Source organism: Drosophila ficusphila, unplaced genomic scaffold (assembly GCF_018152265.1).
Source record: "Drosophila ficusphila isolate 14025-0441.05 unplaced genomic scaffold, ASM1815226v1 contig_106, whole genome shotgun sequence".
Lineage (NCBI taxonomy): Eukaryota > Metazoa > Arthropoda > Insecta > Diptera > Drosophilidae > Drosophila > Drosophila ficusphila.
The window spans coordinates 584,279-590,278 of NW_025063993.1; positions in this window are offsets into that span (position 1 = coordinate 584,279).

The following is a 6,000-nucleotide window of genomic DNA, read 5'->3' on the forward strand; positions in this document are numbered from 1 at the left end:
AACGACTGCAGCACCTATTATTCACAACAAATATTAAAACTCGAAGTGAACTGGAGCAACAATTGCGCGCCTCTACCTTTGGAAAGCGCAGTGACTGTAGCACACCAGACTACACTAGTGGCCCAGAGCGGAAGAAGCAGAGATCCTCGTGGCACGGGAAGTGTCACTTTTGTGGCAAACCGGGACACAAGATGGCAGAATGCCGAAGCAGAAGACCTGGAAACATAACTGACCCAAAAAGCAACTCGTCGCACAGCAACTCCATACCGAAGAGGGACATGTCAGCCGTAACCTGCTTCAAGTGTGGTAAGTTGGGCCATATTGCAACCAAATGTACGGCTACATCATCGTCAACCAAGGGCAACACGTATGAGAAGCGAGTGGATGTGTGCACCGTCGTCGATCCTAAGGGGACCTTGTACCAACAGGGTGAGCCCGTTTCATATTTTTTTGACTCAGGAGCAGAGTGCTCCTTATTAAAAGAAAACTAACTGATAAGTTCATGGGTAAAAGGATAAATAACACGGTGTATATAAGTGGCATAGGTGAAGGTTCTGTGATGTGCACAATTCAAATTCTTTCCACCGTAAAGATATGTGAATTTTCCATTGAAATTTTGTTTCACCTTTTTATGGACAAATATTTAAGGTATGATGTACTGATTGGCCGTGAAATTCTAGGTCAGGGCTTTGGCGTAACCATAGATGCCAATAAGTTTGTTTTACACAAGATCAGCACAGTCAATACACTGTCAAACATTGTTGAGTTGAATATCATGGATACAGTGAATGGAGGAATGAATTTGAGTCAGTCCGACCAAGTTGAACTTGCAGAAATATTGAAGTCGCATGCACCAGCGTTTATAAAGGGTATACCTAGCCGCCGAGTTACCACGGGTGAATTAGAAATCCATCTGATTGATGTCAATAAAACAGTGATGAGGCGTCAATATAGATTGAGCGTTGAAGAAAAGTTAGTTGTGAGAAACAAGATACAGGAACTCTAAGCATCGAAAGTCATACGTCCAAGCTGTTCCCCTTTTGCGAGTCCCATGTTGCTAGTCAAAAAGAAGGATGGCAGCGATCGCTTGTGTATCGATTATCGAGAATTGAATGCTAACACCGTCTCAGATAAATACCCGTTGCCTCTAATATCGGACCAAATTGATAGACTGCGCGGCGGCAAGTATTTCTCAAGTCTCGTCATGGCGAGTGGTTTCTACCAGATACAAATACATCCCGATTCGGTTGAACGCACAGCATTTGTTACAACAGAAGGCCAATACGAATTCGTGGCCATGCCCTTTGGCTTAAAGAACGCATCATCAGTGTTCCAGCGAGCCATAATGCGAGCCTTGGGTGAAGTGGCACATTCGTACGCAATTGTTTACATCGACGATGTTTTGATTGTTGCTAGTACAAAAGAGGAGGCATTCATGAGACTTAAGGAGGTATTGCAAAGACTGACTAGTGCTGGGTTTTCCTACAATATAAACAAGTGTTCCTTTCTGCAGACAAGTGTTGAGTACTTAGGGTACAAAATTGAAAATGGTGAAATAAGAGCAAACCCACGAAAGATTCAGGCATTGGCCGCATTGCCACCACCACAGACGGTTACACAACTGAGGCAATTTATTGGCTTGTCATCCTACTTTCGACAGTTCGTCCCTCGGTTTTCTGAATTGATGAAACCATTGTATCTGCTAACGACAAAAAACAGCAAATTTGAGTGGCGCGATAGGCACGAGCAGGTGCGTCAAGAAATAATATCTGCATTAGTTGGTGATTCGGTTCTTATCATCTACGATCCACAGCTACCGGTTGAACTTCACACCGACGCTAGTGTAGATGGCTATGGTGCCATATTGATGCACAAGGTTAACGGTAAACCAAGGGTAATAGAGTATTTCAGCAAGTGCACTACGGGGTCAGAAGCCAGATACCATTCATATGAACTAGAAACCCTGGCGGTATATAATGCAGTAAAACACTTTCGCCATTATCTACATGGCCGCCCATTTGTAGTATTTACCGACTGCAACTCACTCAAAGCTAGTCGACACAAAAAAGATTTGACGCCGAGAGTCCATCGTTGGTGGGCATACTTACAGTCCTTTGAGTTTGAGGTTGAATATAGGAAGAGAAACAGCATGGCGCATGTTGATTTTCTCTCTCGAAATCCACTACCGGTTGATAAGCCTCCAAAAGCCACTAAAGTAGCAGAAGTGCGCGTGGAGTTGGCAGATATTACTGATAACTGGCTACTCGCAGAGCTGCATAGAGATTCTGAAAATTCGGATTTAATGATAAAGTTGCAAAATAACGAACTGAGTCATGAAGACGCGAAAACATATGAATTGCGATCAGGCATGTTGTATAGGAAAATACAAAGAAATGGACAAAATCGATGTTTACCAGTGATACCGCGAGGATTTAGATGGTCAGTGATCAATCACGTGCATGAGGCCATAATGCACTTAGGCTGGGAGAAAACGCTAGATAAGGTATATACCCAGTATTGGTTTCCGAACATGTCGAAATACGTGCGAAGATTTGTCGAGAACTGTATCACATGCAAACTTTTAAAATCGACTTCTGGTAGGGCTCAAATAGAACTCCATCCCATACCCAAAGTATGTATACCGTGGCATACAGTGCATATGGACATTAGTGGCAAGTTGAGTGGTAAAAATGACATCAAAGAGTATGTGATAGTGCAAATAGACGCTTTCACTAAGTATGTTCATTTGCATCACGCACTTAGCCTTAACGCAAGTAGCTGCATTGAGGCACTAAAGTCAACCATATGCATGTTTGGAGTGCCTAGTCGTGTGATTGCCGACCAAGGCCGAAGCTTTGCCAGTAGTGATTTTAAGCAGTTTTGTTCATCATCAAAAATCGATTTACATCTGATAGCAACAAGTGATAGCCGCGCGAATGGTCAGGTGGAGCGCGTTATGAGTACCATGAAAGCAATGTTGACAGCGGTAGAAACGAGTGAGCGGTCTTGGCAAGAAGCCTTAAAAGAGGTACAGTTGGCCATGAACTGCACGGCCAATAGAGTAACGAAAGTCAGTCCGTTAGAGTTATTAATTGGCAAGGAGGCTAGACCAATGGGTATGATGCCATTAGTAGAGGAGGAAGAAATTGATACTGAACGCACTAGAACCAGAGCCTTGCTAAATATTGACAAGAATGCCGAATATAAAAAGCAGCGATTTGACAAAAACAAAGCCAAGATTGTACATTACAATGTGGGCGACCATGTCTTGCTCAAAAGTGAAGAACGGCACCAAACAAAGCTGGATCCGAAGTATAAGGGACCCTTTGTCATTATAGAAAGGCTTGATGGTGACCGGTATGTTTTGAGATCTCTGTCAAGTAAACGAACGTATAAGTATGCCCACGAACAGCTACGTGCGATGCCTGATGAGGTAGATGCAGATCAATGCGAGAGATCGCCGACTGAGGCACTCGTAGATACCATAGACTCGAGTTAAATCCTTTGCAAGGCTACAGCCGCACCATGTTGTTATCTGCGCAGTAACTGCATGGCGGGGGCTATGTGGGTCCAGAAGGACCGTGACGCAGAAGGTGCGTGAGAGCGTTGCAATGTGTGCAGCAAGAGCCAGAGAAATATGAACTGATAAGGGATATTGATTAAGAGTTATGGTACGAGAAGAAAATGTAAACAAAGAGTGACGTGGTGGCAGAAAAAAAAAAAAAAAAAAAAAAAAATGAAGAAATTTGAGCAAGGCAAGGGATGCCAATGTAATACAATGAATTGAATAATTTTATGATTTTAATTCTATTAATTTGAATTTTTATGTTTAAATGTAAAGTAATGTTTATTTGATATGAAATGAAATGTTAAACTAAGACCACAAGAAAAACAAAAGAGAACAGTGAATGGAATATTATTGTTATGTTTACAGATGTCGAGAGATGTGACACGCGAGGACGCGTGAATGTCAAGAAGGCCGTGTCGTAGATTCGTAAAGCTAGTTATGTTAAATTTGAATATAACCTAAATTGAATAAAAAAGAATGTTAAGATTCTGTTAAAAGTTGGCATCATTGATGTGTAAGCCAAATGAGCATGGCGCCTGGTATTGTTCAGCTGAAGAGCGTAAAGCAAGAGCATGATAGATGGATTCTGCTGAATGAGAAGATGAGGAAGAAAGCGAGAGGGTTAAAAGGACTGCTTGCAGGTCACTTTTGGAAAAGACACGCGACAGTGAACAACACGCAGGCGACTTGCTGTGCCAAACTCTATCAATAGAAATCATGGAAAAAGATACACCTTTGTCTCCGTCCCCTCCACCATGTGCTCCGATATATATAAGTTAACACAAAACGAATTTGCAATCGAAGTTGGCCACGCGCATCCGGTATTGCACCAGCAGATAAAAGTGCAAGGGCAATTTCCTGGCTTCGGTCAATAGCTCCCAAAAAGTGCTGACTGCAGCGTCTGATCCACTTCCCGCTGCAGCTACGATAACGGCAAAGCTCCGACGTTGGCAGAGGCAGCGACAAAGTAATTGGGTATAAATATGGCAATTTCTGTAAATAAATACTTACCAAGTGTTCAATAAATATTATTTTTTTTAACTGGTGCGTGTTTAACTGGCGCCCAACGTTTAATGGTCCTGTCCGCGGAAATATCCTTGGTATCGAATCAAAGTAACACGCGCAAGAGCACCCCAAAGGCTGCCCGAGTTCCACCGATCCGAAAAATAGGTCGCGAATCCAAAAATCACTTGCAAGTGCACCCCATAGGCTGCCCAGGTAATACCGGGAAAAAGGCGCACCAAAGGAAAGGCAACACTGCTGGACGACCCGCCAAGAAAAGGACTCACTTATATTAGTGTGCAGGCGATCGCCGTAGACAACTGGACGGGAGTGTCAGGAAAAAGTACCCCAGTAGCAAGGAGCAAAAAGGACTACTACCAACTGACCGGTTCAGGATGTATTTTATTTTACTGTAAGCTAACCTTTAATTACAAACAAGAAATCACAAAAGTGAAACATACCCAAAATAAATATCTTTAAACAAAAGTTTAAAAGCTAAAACAAAGGCAAAAAGCCACAAAAACAAAAAGGCTAAAACCAAGCAAACAAACAGAAAATAGAAATCCAATCTAAAAAAAAAAAATGAGTAACCTAAGAATTTATATTTTACGTACAACCCTACACATCTCTACACATACAAAAAATATTTTCATTCACAAAAACACACAATAGCTAATCCAAATCATCTGATCAGGCCCGCGATGCTAAACAATAGTGGAGTACAAGCTCCTGAAGCAAACCAAGTCCCAGCAGACTTAGCTAATATGCAAGCCCTAATACAAGAAATATTAGAGAGAACTTTAAATCAAAAATTAAACCCAGATTCAGGGCCGCTACTCGATCAAACCTATAATGCTAATGCAAACAATTTGAGTGAATTTGACAAAGTCCCAGACTTAGTGAAAAGCCTCAGGGAATTTTCTGGCCAAGCAGGAGAATTCAGCTCTGGGAGGAAGAGCGTAGAGAGAATAATAAAGATGTATTCATTAACAGAAGGATCCGCAGGTACTATGGAATTTTAAATGTTATTAGAAAGAAAATCGTAGGTAATGCAGACTCAGTGGTAGAATCATAAAACACACCACTAAACTGGACAGAAATCTCCAAATGTTTAACAGCCCACTACGCTAATAAACGAGACGTTACGACACTAGAATATCACATAAGTCATGTTAGTTCAGTTAGTTCAGAGTAATCAAACCACAGCAGATTTCTACCAACAGGTCTATACCCTCTTATCACTCATCTTGAACAAAATTTCATGCATGGAAATGGGAAGAGAATCAATTGATATTTTCGCCAAGTCTTACAGAGACAAGGCGCTTGATACATTTATCAGAGGTCTTAACGGCGACTTGCCTAGACTGCTAGGTACCAAAGAGCCAGCAGATCTTACATCTGCACTCCAAATATGCGAAAGACTAGAAAAT